The sequence below is a fragment of the Narcine bancroftii genome, chromosome 5 (genome assembly GCF_036971445.1).
Source record: "Narcine bancroftii isolate sNarBan1 chromosome 5, sNarBan1.hap1, whole genome shotgun sequence".
NCBI classification, from domain to species: Eukaryota; Metazoa; Chordata; class Chondrichthyes; order Torpediniformes; family Narcinidae; genus Narcine; species Narcine bancroftii.
Window position 1 is genome coordinate 242925044 of NC_091473.1, and position 16673 is coordinate 242941716.

A 16673-nucleotide genomic window follows, 5' to 3' on the forward strand; every position below is an offset into this window, starting at 1 on the left:
TAATGATATTTGGTTGATCTAAGTTATTCATGAACATGGGGAGAAGGAAGGTATAGAGTTTGCTCATAGATTACCTGCAGCAGAACTATGTCAAGGGACAAAATATTGTATTTCAGTCCTGATCCCAATGAAATAAATCATTCCCATTGGGCTCAGTGATGCTCACACTGACTGGAGTTTGAGCTTTTTATCAGAGGAAAGTTTCCTCTCATTGAGATCGTTGATTGTGAACCTTTCATCCAATGTTTATTGCCTCTAGTTCTCTCAAGTTGATCTGCTCTGCAAATGGAGGGTTAGTAGAAATACAGAAACGCTGGAGGAACTTAGCAGGTCTTGTATCACCCACAGGAGGTAAAGATAACCAATGTTTTGGGCCTGAGCCCTTTTTCAAAGCTTTATTTTTACTCATACCTTGAGGAAGGGTTCTTGTGTTTAGGAAGTATCAGGTTTGGTGGGTTCATAGAGAGACAAGTCTAAGCACCAGTGTTACAATCAAAGGTAACTTTATTGAACACAGGAGACAAATGGGGGAAGACATCAAACAATACTTAATTATTCTACTACTAAACAACTATATAGACATTCACATCAAACGCAGGTTAGACTCCGATACAAATGGCTGCCTATTTTCTACATGCTCCCACACATGTATGCACTTCACATGCAGGGACTTTCAAGCCCACTCCAAATTTCCTGTACCAACAGGGGTCCTGCTCTCTGCAAGCCCTGATCTATCAAAGTACTACAGCTCAACTTAAGTGCACCATCTTACCCATGACTCCTCCAGTGATATCCACAGTAGACACCTGGTGTGGAGCAATGTCCAGGACTTGGACCAAGAGGCAGAGAGAGAAATGTGGTGTGCATCAATGTTTTATACTGTTCTGAGCTGGGCATCTGGTCAGTGATGACAATGAGTCATTTAAATGAACCAACAGTGAGTGTACATTAATGGGTGGCCGGAGTCCAACCTTGATTGGCAGGTGATGCAACTTCCGAATAAGTTTCAGACAGGGAGGTCACATGACCCTCTGCAATCCACAGTGTTCCAAACGGAGAGCCCATGTGTTCCTCCACAATCCACAAATAACATTGCACCCCTCGGAAGTCACATCACTTGGCAATCACTACAAACACATCCATATGATGGACAAGGCACATTATCAAACTCATTCAGTAAAAAAATTTCTTGGGTCTGGTCCCTCCATACCTTCCGGCAAACCAATAATCTTTATATTGTTCCGTCTGGATTGGTTTTCCAAATAATCAATCTTTTTCACCAAATTTTTATTTTGAGTTTGTAAGTCTTCGACCATTTTGGTCACATCAAAAACTTGATCCCGTATTTCGTCTATATCTTCTTCACACGAATTAAATTTATTTCTCACTTCAAGCTTAAAAGCTCCAAACTCAGCCATCTGTTGAGAATGTATTTTCACCAGAGTATTAAACCTAGTACCAAGTTCAGTCATAATCTTGGATAATCCCTGCATTGTATAAGATAATTTAGATTCAAGATTCACAAAAATCTTTTCAATTGGAAGAGATTTTGGCTCAACAGATTCCTGCTTCTTCTGCATAACCAAAGGATCTTCTGTTCCTTCCTTCATTCTGGTTGCCTTCCTTGTAATATGACTGCGTGTGGAAACCCCAGCCACAGCCTCTCCAGCAATGACTGGAGGACGCTGGCCGGGGTTTTCCCCAGTCCATAGCACATAGTCCATAGCCAAGGCAAATAGCGCCTTTGGAAGACTACACAAAAGAGTCTGGAAAAACAACCAACTGAAAAACCTCACAAAGATAAGCGTATACAGAGCCGTTGTCATACCCACACTCCTGTTCGGCTCCGAATCATGGGTCCTCTACCGGCTCCTAGAACGCTTCCACCAGCGTTGTCTCCGCTCCATCCTCAACATCCATTGGAGCGCTTACACCCCTAACGTCGAAGTACTCGAGATGGCAGAGGTCGACAGCATCGAGTCCACGCTGCTGAAGATCCAGCTGCGCTGGATGGGTCACGTCTCCAGAATGGAGGATCATCGCCTTCCCAAGATCGTGTTATATGGCGAGCTCTCCACTGGCCACCGTGACAGAGGTGCACCAAAGAAAAGGTACAAGGACTGCCTAAAGAAATCTCTTGGTGCCTGCCACATTGACCACCGCCAGTGGGCTTATATCGCCTCAAACCGTGCATCTTGGCGCCTCACAGTTTGGCGGGCAGCAACCTCCTTTGAAGAAGACCGCAGAGCCCACCTCACCGACAAAAGGCAAAGGAGGAAAAACCCAACACCCAACCCCAACCCACCAATTTTCCCCTGCAGCCGCTGCAACCGTGTCTGCCTGTCCCGCATCGGACTTGTCAGCCACAAACGAGCCTGCAGCTGACGTGGACTTTTACCCCCTCCATAAATCTTCATCCGCGAAGCCAAGCCAAAGAAAAGAAGCACATTATCAAACTCGATGTTAAGTTGCAGATACTTATTTCCTCTCCCATTCACCCTGTCCCATCTTAGCCCCGCAAATGTGAGATGTTATTGCTGGAGTATTATTGAAACTGATTGTCAAATTAAGCAAGCGATTACCAGTCATTGAATGATAAACTAAATATGTACAAGAGAGAATGGCAGATTGAATGAACAGAAAGGAACTGGTAGAGGGTGTGTCAGCTGTGGTAACATTCTTGCCTCTGAGTCAGATGACATGGGTTTTGATCTCACTCCATAAACTTGAGTCTGGGCTGGCAGAAATGTTGGTTTGAGGGTTGGATTAATGATGGGGATTTCCTTCACATGAGGTCTTAAACTGATGTTCTGTCTGCTCCCTCAGATGGAAATAATAGAACATATTAAACTTGTTTTGAAATTTAAAGAAAACTGAAATCCCAAGCACCCTATCTTTCGGGCAATTATCTGGTATTTATTCTGTTGTTATTTCTTAGATCTTATTGTTTGCAAACTGATTGTTAGGTTTGAAAAATTACAGAAATACTTCCTTGCCTGTAAAATGCATTTTTTTCCAGTAGAAGAGGACTAAGGGGAGCTTAAATTGTGCAGGGAGCTGAGAGGCCAAATGGCCAGTTTCTGTGATATGCACTCCATGTAATTCTACCTAATGAAATTGATCTCAGAACTTTGCAGCAGATGATAGGTCCTGTGTGCTTTGAGATCATGTTTGCAGTCATACCATCCATTGTACCAATGAAAACTGAATTTCAGTGGTCTTAACTCAGGTTTAATTTTCAAGCGGTCATCAGTTCTCACCTCAACTTCTGCGATTAAATTGTCAAGGGGTGAACTTTTATTTTAGGGGGATTAGGGTAGGGAAAATATGGGTGAAGGAGGCTTTTCGTCTCCTCACTTGATGCGTCATCCTATGAATACAACGTTTTGTCAAACTACACTTATTTTCTCCAGCAGATAATAGCAGAGCATCTGGTAAACAGTCCGGGTCAGAGGATTGAAAGTGAAGGGTAACCCTCAATGAAAACTGTAGGGTTTTGTGAAAGAAGCAGAAAGGGAGAGAGAAAACGCAGCTTGTCCTGTGGGCTTCAACTCAAATCACACATTATTAAAAGCTCTTCAATATCAATTCAAAAGCGTTCAAAGGAAAATTCAATCTCGGACCAGTCTTATTGATGTGTGAAGTCATGCAGCAGGAGAACAAAGGACTTATTGTGACTGATTAGAACCATGTTCCACCAAGGGCCCCCTGTATCTAAGGCCACATGATGTAGACAGAATCACAGCAGGCAATCACAGAAAGGCATACATTTCAAATACTGCCACTATTCCCATTGGGAGTATGATATGCTGTATCTTTGGCTCTTGAAATTGGTGGGTTGACTTCGGTGGGATTGCCTTCATTAACAGTTTTTTTCTGATGTGTCTTTGCACAACCATAATATTGTTAATAAAGGCAACAACAGGAACAACAACTCATAATTTATACAGCAGGATTGACATGGTAAAGCCAAGGTGCTTCAGGGGAATACAAAGATCTATTTGTGTAAGTAATCAGTCTTCCTCTCATGCCCAATTCCTGGCTGCTAAATTAAAATGCAGGGGATGATTCTTGCGCTGTGGTCCTCCAGATTGAAGTTTCTTTGCAAAGACTGAGATCTCCTGTAACTGGTCATTTAAAAAAAAATTTAGACACACAGTCAAGAAACAGTAACTGGCCAATTTGGCCTAATGAGTCCGTGCCACCCAATTTACACCCCATTAACCTGCACCCCGGTACCTTTGTGAAGGGTGGGCGGAAACCAAAGCCCTCAGGAAAAAAACCCATGCAGATACAGGGAGAACATACAAACTCCTTACAGGCAGTGTGGGATTCAAACCCAGGTCCAGTCCTGATCGTTGGTGCTGGAAAGGCATTGTGCTAACCGCTACGCCAACTGTGTATGTAGATCAGGGGCTTTATACTTGATTGTCACTGGCTTTAATCACAGCACATTTACAGTGGCCTAAAGTCATTGTAAATCAGTGAATGGCCAGGAAGATCGTGACTGCTGTTGGTTCAGGATCACTCTCCATGTGTCCTCTCACAATCCCACTCCATTAACCACACCTTTCGTCCCCTTCCCAATTCCACACTGACCTTTCTCACCCACAGCAATCTCAATTATCTCTGACCTTTCCTGTCTAAAGGTCCCACCATCTATTGCATTTCCTCAGTTATAGTTCCTCAGTTTTGATACCATCCTTTTCCAAAGCTTCTATAAACAGCTTTTTTAAAACTAAATGCTCTGCTTATTTAGGAATTAATATAGTGTTCAGTTGCCTCTTTAAACTTGTTTTCTTTATTTAGATGCCCTCTTAGTGAGCGGGCTCCTTGAATTAATGCATTTTATTTTGTGAAGGTGCTTCCACACCCCATTTAGGAAGTCCCAGGATTTTGCCTCAACAACCATGAAGGAATGTGATTGAAACATGCTTGTGTCCTGAAGAGGGAACTCAGTAACCCTATGATAATTCCCTGCTTAGCCATTTCAATGGTACATCCTGCAAGAGATCTACAGAGATCTATGTGATTCCACCACCAGACACATATTCCACTTCCCTCCCCTCTCCACCTTCCACAGGGACCACTCCCTCCATGACTCCCTTGTCCATTCCTCTCTCCCCACCAATCGTCTACTTGGCACCTTCACGAAGCCAGGCTGGAGGGAGGCAGACAAAAGCGCGGCAGAGCCTGCTGGGGTGAGTCTCTTTAATGTTTAATGCAGAATCAATGGTTGCCTTTGTTACCCATAATCTCCCACGCAGTCAGAACTGCTCTGCGTTTCCCAGGGTGGTTCCAGCTGCCTGGTGGGGGGGGGGGGGGGGGGGGCGGTGGGGGGGTTGTGGGGGGGGAATTGCTATGCTCGTATGTTTGTCCTCACAGGGACGGGCTTGCACCACTCGCCTCACCTTCCTCAGTTCCATCCTAATGCTGCTCTCCATAAAAGCAACGCTGGAGCAACCTTATAGGCCTTCTCCATAAAAGGTAAGACCGGCTTTGGTTTTCCTCATTCACCCGGCCGCAACATGGCATCACTCCATCACTCCATAAAAGGGCTAATGATGAAAGAAAATGTAAAAACACAATGCTGGAGAAACTCAGTAGGTCAATCAGTGCACTTAATGTTGCAAAGATAAAGATGCAAAACTAATGTTTTGGGCTTGAGCCCTGCTGAGTTTCTCCATCATTGCATTTTTACTTCAACCACGATGTCTGCAGACTTTTACTTCCAAATGATGAGGGCCCTCATGGTTTCCTCTTGGGCTCAGTTCACATCTCCAGTTGGGGAGTGTTCGCCAAGTCTCAGTGAATGTACTTGCATCTTTAATCTCAAGTTTGTTCAGGGCAAGGATAATCGTGTAATTCAGACTGCTTTGGGAACATGTCTTCTCTCCTAAGTCGGCCTCATATTGTAACTGTAGCAAGTCGTTCACATGGATCGATTATTCTTCTTGGAGCCCACTTACTTGGCATATTATTCCCTCCTTTAGTTTGCTTTTATATCATTCATCACATGAAGAGGAAAGAAAAACAGTTTCATTTTTAACTGTTGTCCCAGTGAGATCATGAAATTCTGTCAGTCTATCATCTTTCAGTCTTTTCAGCCATCCATGGCCAAAAGATTGGTTTATGTCAATAGGAACCTGTTGTAGACATTGATCCCTGTATCAGAATGTGTAAGGATATTGTGTCATTTACCACAGATTGATGAGCTGCAGAAGGGTGTCCCCGGACAACTTGTTGGCAAAAGGGGGTTCCAGGTATAGAGTCACTGTGGGGTACATTCAATATTATGAAGTCTATTAGCTGTAACAAAGATTCTATTCTTTATAGTTCTTGCATTCAAAATAGCTATAGGTTAGAGGGGTTTATTTATTTAACATTTATTTAGAAGTGGAAAAGGAGAAAGGTGTTCAAACAAGGAAGGAAAAGGATTAATATGTATACACACAAACTATTATGTTGGTGAAAGAACAATCAGGATCCAGTGAAGGGGAGCTTATGGGAGAGAGGGTCAATTGTGAGAAGATTAGGAAGCAAGCAGCGTTGGTCACAAGGGATAGGGGTAGGAGATGTTCAGGAGGGAGTAGCAATAGTGAGAACATAGGAAGTAAAGAGGATTGAAAGGAATCACAAGGAACAATATGAAAGTATGACAGGGTGTTTAGGATGGAACTGGGTTAACTGAGGTTACGATAAATGATTGTGAACAGTTAGGGAAAAATTGTTATGTGGGGAGACAAAAAGAAGCTTGGGATTAGGGAGGGAGGTTGCAGTCTGTTCGTTTGGCATTTTTTAATTTGTTTACGTGTGTATGTTGAGTACCGATTTTAAAAAAAAAATAATAATAATAATAATAATTTTCTTTTGCACGACCAAAAAGTGGTAATTCTGTCTCACCCGCAGCAAAAAGAATTTCGGGGTTGTATGTGATGTCATGCATGTACTCTGACAATAAATCTGAAATCTGAAAATGGAAGGGAAGATACTGAAGTAAAGAGAGATAAATAGTGGAGACCTTTATTGAAACTGGTTTTCACTGCAGTGGAAGTTAAAAAAAAACATCGCACCTGCTCTTCTTGTGTGTGGTTTGATTCAATCTGACAGGAGGGTCTGTAACCAGAGGATTGGTATTATGGATCAGTTCTCCTCATTTATTTGACAAGTCGTTGGAATTCAGGATGCACTCACTGAAAAGGTAGTAGAAGCAAATGAAGTTATAAATTCAAATATGAAAACAGATAACCGAAGAGGAAAAATAAAGAGTTATTGCAAAAAAAGCAGGGAAGTAGATAATTGGACAACTCTTTCAAATAGCAAGCCGAAGCACAATGGGTCAAATGTTCTCCTTTGGTGCTGGTATAATTCTTGTATACATTTATAGGAAATCTATTGATCACCACAGCAGTCTGACTGCATGTGTAATCTTTTTCTGTACTTCTTTTGTAAGAAAGGAAATGCCCCTGATTATTGTAGTTAGGTTTGCTAAAGCTATGTTCTTTTTAACGTTCCAGTGCCCCAGAGAAATAAAAAATTTTGTATGATTTGATTTATTTGCAGAATGCTGAAATAGTTCCATAGGTAACTGGAGTGAAGGTAACAATGGGCAATTGGAATAAACGCTGGGATTCCAGATTCCCACGCTGTATGTGGGCCAGAAACAGGGCAACGTGGTGGTCAGGAAGGACTTTGAATAGAGAAGAGCTGAAATAATGTTCATCGAGTCAATCCTGTGTTGGCAACAAAAACAAACTGACAACAGAGTAAGACTCCAAACACTGCCAGAATTTGAAGCTCCCCACATATGATTACGAATAAAGAATCTGGGTTCATTTGTTCAGTTAGATACAGCAATTCCACACCTGGAATCAGGATTATTATACTTTTCAGAACAATGAAAGTAGAACTAGTTGGTTCAGGTGACTATCAATCAGTTTCCCCTCATTAAATACCTTTCTTTTCTGTTCTCCAATCTCCAACTGCCCACTCTTCAGCTTTCTAAAGCTCTTATAATTGGCTCTCCTGCAATGTACCTGCCGGAGTAGGGAATTTCACAAATGCAAAGCCATTACATAGAAAGGCCTTCTAATTTAATATCCTTCAAATTCAAAAGCTGCAATTTGAAGATAACTTAACCCATATGATCATGAATCATCAGTCGGAACATAATTTAGAGCTCACCTGAATGAATATTCCTCAAAATCCGGAAATCCATATCACCTGGCACATTTGATTAATATTCAGCTGTTGGAATAATAGTGACTGACAGGCAGAGGTGTGGTCACAAAGGATTTGGGCACTGAACAGGTTCAGCAAGTTAAAACTGAAGCATTGTTTGACCTGTGAGCACCAGTCTGAAGCATAAATATGGCTTTGTGGATGGTGAGCCAGAGGCAGGAGGGCTTTCGATGATCAAGTTTAGAGAGGGCCGGGGTTGGTAGGTCATCCAAGAGAATTTCAGAATGGGCAGGACCAAAGGTAACAGGTGTGAAATGAACATTCAACCAGTAAAGTCTATAAAATTGCTCTTCCTTCCAGTTACATTCCAGACCTCTTATGTTGAAGCATGACATTCCCCAGGGCTAGAAACACAATATCATGAAATATTCTGTTCCCTTGGTTATAAATAAATTCACTTAGTGTATTTGGGCCAGTCACAAAACTGTCCTTAGGGGCATACATTTAAAAGTTAAATGATGAGGACTGGTTGCACAACAACGGTTGCATTCTCTTGTGTTTTAAAACACTGGGAATGATGTGATCAAGTTATTTAAGATGACAAAAGAGTTTGATGGAAATCCAGGGAAAGGAAGTGGTTCTCATTACTTGATCCTCCCCCTCCCTCTCCACACCTGTGTACACACTCACCTAGCTTGGATTTTAGCCCCTCTCTGCCGGACACTTGCAACATGAACAGCTGCAGCAGGGCCACTGGGTGTGTAGGGTGAAGGTCCATCCTTAAGATAATAACATAACGCTGGAGAAACTCAGCAGGTCAAACAGTGTACTTTATATAGCAAAGATAAAGACACATAACCAACGTTTCAGGCTTGAGCCCTTCATCAAGGTATGGAAAAATGTTGGCAGGTGCCCAAAAAAAATGGTAGGGGGTAGGGGGGTAGGAGAGGCGCATGGCCCCAAAGGAAGGAAGTCATAGGTGAGTTTCTCCAGTGTTGCGTTTATACTTCAACCACAGTGTCTGAAGACTTTTGTGTTTTACATCCAACCTTAAAATGCTCAGATTGGCTTCAAATAGCTCACAAAGCTTGAATTAAGCATTGACAATTTTAAGAGCTACAATTGGCCTTTAATCACGTAAATTTCTGTGATAGTCAGAGACTTTTAAAAACTATTAAACAAAAAGTAATAATAAAAAAATCTAAATATAATTAACATAAAACACCCAATATATTTAAGAGTAATTATTAACAAATTTGAAGTAGAATTCATTAATTAAAAATATAGAGCTTACCTGCCACTTAGACTAAATCTTTTAACCTACTAGCCCATTTGGGTTATTGAATCCTACCCTAAGTCAAAGATTGCAGTGGTTCCAAATGTGATACTCCCACATTATGCTGGCGAAACATAGTGGTACATTGATTAATTCTGGACTTTCTTGACTAGTAGGTTGGACCTACTAAATTGCCTCCATTTTTTCGCCACCCCTTCCTTTCCTTCTATCAGGAAGCTACCCTTCTTAGTCCTCTGCCCTCTCCCCCCCCTATCAATTTGCAGTTTCTACCTCCTACCGATATCCAAATATTACCTCTTGCTTGTTAGCCTGTGTGCCTCCCCTTGCCCTTCCTCCCTCCTCTCCTCTCCGTTCCCCTCCCCTACCTTATTATTCAGACGCCTAACTGTTTTTTCCACCTTTCCGATGAAGGGCTCAGGCACAAAAAGTTGGTTGCTTTTTTCCCTTCCTTTGAATGCTGTGTGATTTTTCCACCAATTTTATATAATTCTTTAGCTTTGTTCTTTCTGCTTTTCATGTGTAAGAATTGCGTTAGTTGCCAGTTCTTCTGAACTACTTCATTTTCTCATGATGTTTTAAATGCCCCTGATATTTGCTTCCAAGTATCTTTTCATATATATATTTTGTTATGTACCAGACAGCAGCGATAAAAAATTATCCCAGACGGTGTTATATTTAAAATAATATTTTTAATTAACAATGATATAACATGTCATCTAATTTATTCATATTTATCTAAACTTAACTAAATTTATCTACACTTATCTAACTTTAACTCTGCGTGAATATATCAGTGTGTGTGTGTAGAATACCCCAAGCCACGACAGCTCAAGGATCAATTCTTGGAAAGCAGTTCAGTTTCGGAAATTCCGTGATCACACGTGGACTTGAAATTGATGTGACACACAGGCTTGATATGTTTGAGACATGAAGGCCTTAGATGAATGTGACACACAGGTTTTAGATGGATCAGATATGCAGGCCTTAGATGAAATGGGCATTTCATGAAGTGGGTGATAGAGACCGGGGTGACAGAATGTTGATTAGCTCACAAAATCCTTGTAAGGTACTTCACAGAAATGTCCTTTTCAGATGAGTGGTGCCAACCAAAACTCCCCTCTTCTTTGGCATTGGGAACACGAAGCAAGTGAATCTTCCAGAATCCATTTTGTAGATTGTACTGACAATAACCACCCCAGCAGTGTGAGTATAAGACAGCTTTAATAAACTAATATGTACACTAAGAGGTCTTGTCTCTCTGCAAGACAAACCTGGAAGGCTGGACTGTAGCTCTGGACTGCTTTATAGACAAGGTCACCAGGATGACCCCTGATGACCTAGTGGTGTAATTACATATCACCACATTCACCCCCCCTTAACAAATTGTTATTTCCCGCCCCCCCACCCTGTCCTCCTTCCCTTGCTTGTAAGTTCATGTCCAAAATATTCCGTGGCTTCCGTTGCCTTCTGGACCTCCTCGGTAGTGGTATAGGGGTGGGGAGTGTGGTCCGCCTTTTGGCCTTTCTTGGTGGAGGTGTGGGAGTGGGAAGTACTAGATGGCCATGTGACCGTGTGGGCTGGGGATCCTCTTGTATGGGATTAGGTCCTGCCATCAAGTCTAGGGTGGTGATATTTTGTGGGGCGGGCGTACCTAGGGTCCTGATTTTCAGGGTGGGTGGTATAGTCCTCTGGGGTGACTCGATAGATGACTGTTCTAGTGACTGCTGCTGAGTTCCTTGTTGATCCGTAGACATCTGTGTTTCCTCCGTGTTGTTCACACATCCGGCCGGCGTGAGATCCTTGATGGCCACCGAGTCTTCTCTTCCATCTGGGAATATGACGAAGGCGTACTGAGGGTTCGCGTGCCTCAACTCCACTCGATCCACCAGCGGGTCCGCTTTGTGGGGTCTGCAGTGTTTCCGGAGGAGAACAGGTCCAGGTGTCACCATCCATTTAGGCAGCACTGTGCCCATCGTGGCTTTCCTTGTGAAAGTAAAGATACGGTCATGTGGGGTCACGTTAGTGGCAGTACACAACAAAGAACGTATAGAGTGTAGGGCTTCTGGCAACACTTCTTGCTACCTAGTAACAGGCAGGTCTTTTGCTTTTAAAGTCAAGAGGACCATTTTCCAGATAGTGGCATTTTCCCTTTCTACTTGTCCATTCCCCCTGGGATTGTAACTTGTAGTGCGGCTGGTAGCAACCCCTCTCTCGTGCAGGTACTGCTGTACTTCTGTGCTCATGAATGCAGCTCCCTGTCTGTGTGTATGTAGATCGGGTACCCAAATATGCTGAAGATGGGTTGGAGGCATTTTATAACCGTGGCTGCTGACACATCAAAACACGGGTTTGCGAAGGGGAAACGGGAATATTCATCTATTACGTTTAGGAAATAGACATTTCTATTATTGGATGGGAGTGGGCCTTTAAAATCGAGACTGAGGCGCTCAAAAGGTTTTGTAGCTTTTATCGGGGTGGCTTTGTCTGGCCCGTAAAATTGTGTTTTGCTTTCTGCACAGATGGGGCAGCTCTTGTTCACTGACCTCACTTCCTCTACTGAAAATGGAAGGGTTTGGGTTTTAATGAAGTGAAACAGTCTAGCGACCCCCGGGTGGCCAAGCTCATTGTGCAAGTTCTGCAACTGGGACGTGTGGTTAAGGATGGCACAAGTGCCTCTGGACAGCGCGTCCGTGGGCTTGTTGAGTCTCCCGGTGTGGTATAGAATGTCGTAGTTAAATGTAGACAATTCTATCCGCCATCACAGGATTTTGTCATTCTTAATTCTCCCCCTGTTCTGGTTATCGAACATAAAAACCACAGACCATTGGTCAGTGACAAGGGTGAAGTGTTTGCACGCCAGATAATGTCGCCAGTGCCTTACTGCTTCCACAATGGCTAGGGCCTCCTTCTCTACTGCTGAGTGTCTTACCTCTGACCCCTATAGGGTTTGCAAAAAAAGGCCACCGGTCGTCCGTCTTGGTTTAGGGTGGCTGCCAGAGCCACATTGGATGCATCCATTTCTATTTGAAACGGGATTGACTCATCTATGGACCACATGGTAGCTTTAGCGATATGGTCCTTAATGTCACTGAATGGTCTGGTGTCTGCTGGGCACAGTGGGAAAACTGAGGCTTTTATAAGTGGGGGGGCCTTGTCGGCGTAGTTGGGGACCCATTGGGCGTAGTAAGCGAACAACCCCAAACACCTTTTTAGTGCTTTTAGCGTGTGTGGCACTGGGAGGTCTAGGAGAGGGCACATACGGCTGGGTCTGGGCTGATTTCCCCATTCTGCACTATGTAGCCCAGGATTGGCAACTTCCTGGCGCTAAAGATGCATTTGTCCCTGTTGTATGTTCCTTTCCTCGGCTGCCTGGAAGAAGTGTTTTAAATTTGTGTCATGATCCTCCTGAGTGTGGCCACAGATTGTCACGTTGTTTAAGTTGGGGAACACCACTTTCAGTTGGAACTCATCTACTATTCAGTCCATTTCTCTCTGGTGACACCGAAGGGGAGTTGCAGAAATTGATACAGCATGTCGTCTGCCTCAAATGCCGTGTAAATGTGATTGCTGTTTTTAATGGGCAGTTGGTGGTATGTTGCCTTCAGGTCTATGGTGGAGAACACCTTAACACCTTATACTGTGTAATGTTGTTGACCATGTCTGCTATGCATGGCAGGGGGTAGGCATCTAGTTGTGTAAATTTGTTGATTGTCTGGCTGTAATCCACTACCATGCGCAATTTTTCTCCTGACTTCACTACAACCACCTGGGCTCTCCAGGTGGTCGGGAATGCGCGTTGGAGCAGAAGCAGCTTCTATCCTAGTAGCTATCATATTAGTTTATTAAATTGTACTGACAATAACCACAACAGCAGTGCGAGTATAAGACAGCTTTAATAATCTAATATGTAGACTAAGAGGTCTTGTCTCTCTGCAAGACAAACCTGGAAGGCTAGACTGTAGCTCTGGACTGCTTTATATACAAGGTCTCTGGGATGACCCCTGGTGACCTTGTGGTGTAATTACATATCACCACATGGATCAGCCAAACTCAAGTGACTCTCACTCTGGTCACCACCAAAGCGCAGTGTTTCTTCTGCAACTAGAACCCTATTCATGGGTCAGCCAAAGTGGTCTTCTCACTATACCAACAGGAGGAAATCTGACAGTTTGTCTGTAACCAGACAATGAGGCCAAGTGGGTTTCTCAGTCCTGCAGAGGAGGTTGAAGAGCTCTTTAATCTTGTGCAGCCTTCTTAAAATGGCCTCCTGAGCAAGCTGTGTAGGGTCTTTTCAATAAGCTTGTCACATGGTCTCTGCCCCTGGCTTCTCCAGGGTGTTTTCCTTCACTCTGCAAATGTATTAATGTTTGGAACAAGTTGTTTTCAAAACCTGTTGCTAGTTCACAAATCACTTTCCAAAACCTGCAGGCTTTTCTAAACCTGTTCCCTTAAAGGGACAGTCCCACAAAAATAAAATGAGCTGAAAAATGGGAGAAGGTCACAAACCATGTGGACCAAAGGTTTTATTCATGCTCTATTTGATTAGTTGAGCAATTATTTCCCCTATTTTCTGCTTTATATGTCTATATATTATTCTTAATGTCTCCTAAAGACATTTTCACTTATTCATGATAAATACTGAAGCAAAAAGGTATTTATAAACAATCCCATGTATTTCTCCTAGTTTATCATGCACCTCTCCTAGTGGCACTGAACCTTCTCCCTTCTTTATGTTGGTGAATTGCTTTATCCTGTATATAGCCATAAAACACAGATACAGGCCCTTCAGTCCATTATGTACATCCGATAATCAAGAATGTGACTACACCCATCCCATTTACCAATCTATTGCCTTCTGTGCATTGGTGATTCAAGTGCTCAACTAGATATAGCAAGGTTAGAAATACCTCATTTAGTTATTGTCACATTATTCCTCGTACAGTGAGAAGGGTTCTTCTGTAAACAGTCTAGCATGTTAATTCTGACATGCATACAACCATACATGAGAGGAAGAACACAAATATAGGGTAGGGTATTACAGTGAATAGATCAACTAGTGCAAAGCAAGGGCAACAAGAGAGCACTCTCATGAGGTTCATTCAGGAGACTGATAGCTGCAGGAAAGAAATTTTAACCCAGTTTATGCGTAGTTTTCCACTTGAATCTTCTCCCCGTTGGGAGGAGGGACAATAGAGTATGACTGGGTTGGGACAGGTCCCTCAGTCCAAGGCAGCAGGAAGAATAAATGGCATTGATTAAGGGGAGAGAGATCGTTGTGATGTTCAGAGCTACATTCTACAGATTTTTCTGATTTTGAGTAGAGCAGTTCCCATACCACGCTGTGATGGATCCGGACAATGTGCTTTCGATGGTGCACTGGTAGATGTTGTTGAGGGATAATGGCCACATGCTGAATTGCCCAAGCTTTCGAAGAATGTAAAGGTGTTGGCATGCTTTATTGACATTGTGCTTGGTCAAGATCGGGTCACTAGATATAGATAGGTTAATTCTCAAGAACCTGAACCTATCTACTGTCAGTGATAATGATGTAGGCTGGGGAATGAGCTTTACTCCCACCCACTCCTCATGTCTGTATATTACTAAAGTTGAGAGAGGGCCTGTTATCTTGGCACCAGACTCCTCTCTGTCTTTATTCTGTCTCATCACCATTGACAATAAGGTGTTTTTCTTTGTCATTTGCTTTCCTATTTATGTATTAAATAACTCTTTCTCCTGTTTCCCTATTCTCATCTCTTCTTGCATATGAGCTTCACACGTTTTTAGTTCCAATTGCTACATTACCAGCAACCGAGGTTCGAATCCAGCACTGTCTGGAAGGAGTTTGTACGTGCTCCCCATGTCTGGGTGGGTTTCCTCTGGATGCTCCAGTTTCCTCCCACTGTTCAAAACGTACTGGGGTTGTATGTCCATTGGGTGTAATTGGGCGGTTGAAAGGGCAGTTTACCTTCGCCGAGAATATTCTCCCAGAATCACAGTGCGGCTTTCGCGCAAACAGAGGAACTACTGACATGGTCTTTGCCCTCAGACAGCTCCAAGAAAAATGCAGAGAACAAAACAAAGGACTCTACATCACCTTTGTTGACCTCACCAAAGCCTTCGACACTGTGAGCAGGAAAGGGCTTTGGCAAATACTAGAGCACATCGGATGTCCCCCAAAGTTCCTCAACATGATTATCCAACTGCACGAAAACCAACAAGGTCGGGTCAGATACAGCAATGAGCTCTCTGAACCCTTCTCCATTAACAATGGCGTGAAGCAAGGCTGTGTTCTGGCACCAACCCTCTTTTCAATCTTCTTCAGCATGATGCTGAACCAAGCCATGAAAGACCCCAACAATGAAGATGCTGTTTACATCCGGTACCGCACGGATGGCAGTCTCTTCAACCTGAGGCGCCTGCAAGCTCACACCAAGACACAAGAGAAACTTGTCCGTGAACTACTCTTTGCAGACGATGCCGCTTTAGTTGCCCATTCAGAGCCAGCTCTTCAGCGCTTGACGTCCTGCTTTGCGGAAACTGCCAAAATGTTTGGCCTGGAAGTCAGCCTGAAGAAAACTGAGGTCCTCCATCAGCCAGCTCCCCACCATGATTACCAGCCCCCCCACATCTCCATCGGGCACACAAAACTCAAAACGGTCAACCAGTTTACCTATCTCGGCTGCACCATTTCATCAGATGCAAGGATCGACAATGAGATAGACAACAGACTCGCCAAGGCAAATAGCGCCTTTGGAAGACTACACAAAAGAGTCTGGAAAAACAACCAACTGAAAAACCTCACAAAGATAAGCGTATACAGAGCCGTTGTCATACCCACACTCCTGTTCGGCTCCGAATCATGGGTCCTCTACCGGCACCACCTACGGCTCCTAGAACGCTTCCACCAGCGTTGTCTCCGCTCCATCCTCAACATCCATTGGAGCGCTTACATCCCTAACGTCGAAGTACTCGAGATGGCAGAGGTCGACAGCATCGAGTCCACGCTGCTGAAGATCCAACTGCGCTGGATGGGTCACGTCTCCAGAATGGAGGACCATCGCCTTCCCAAGATCGTGTTATATGGCGAGCTCTCCACTGGCCACCGTGACAGAGGTGCACCAAAGAAAAGGTACAAGGACTGCCTAAAGAAATCTCTTGGTGCCTGCCACATTGACCACCGCCAGTGGGCTGATAT

General features: G+C 43.5%; 1 protein-coding gene across 1 annotated transcript in view; it reads left to right on the forward strand.

Annotated features, from left to right (window-relative positions):
* Nucleotides 1-5469: 5469 nt before the first annotated feature.
* Nucleotides 5470-16673, forward strand: part of mdfi (MyoD family inhibitor) — a 92515-nt gene continuing 81311 nt past the window's right edge. The window contains exon 1 of the mRNA XM_069941856.1: nucleotides 5470-5487. The gene's annotated coding sequence lies outside the window, so the exon portion shown is untranslated. The remainder of the gene's footprint in view (nucleotides 5488-16673) is intronic.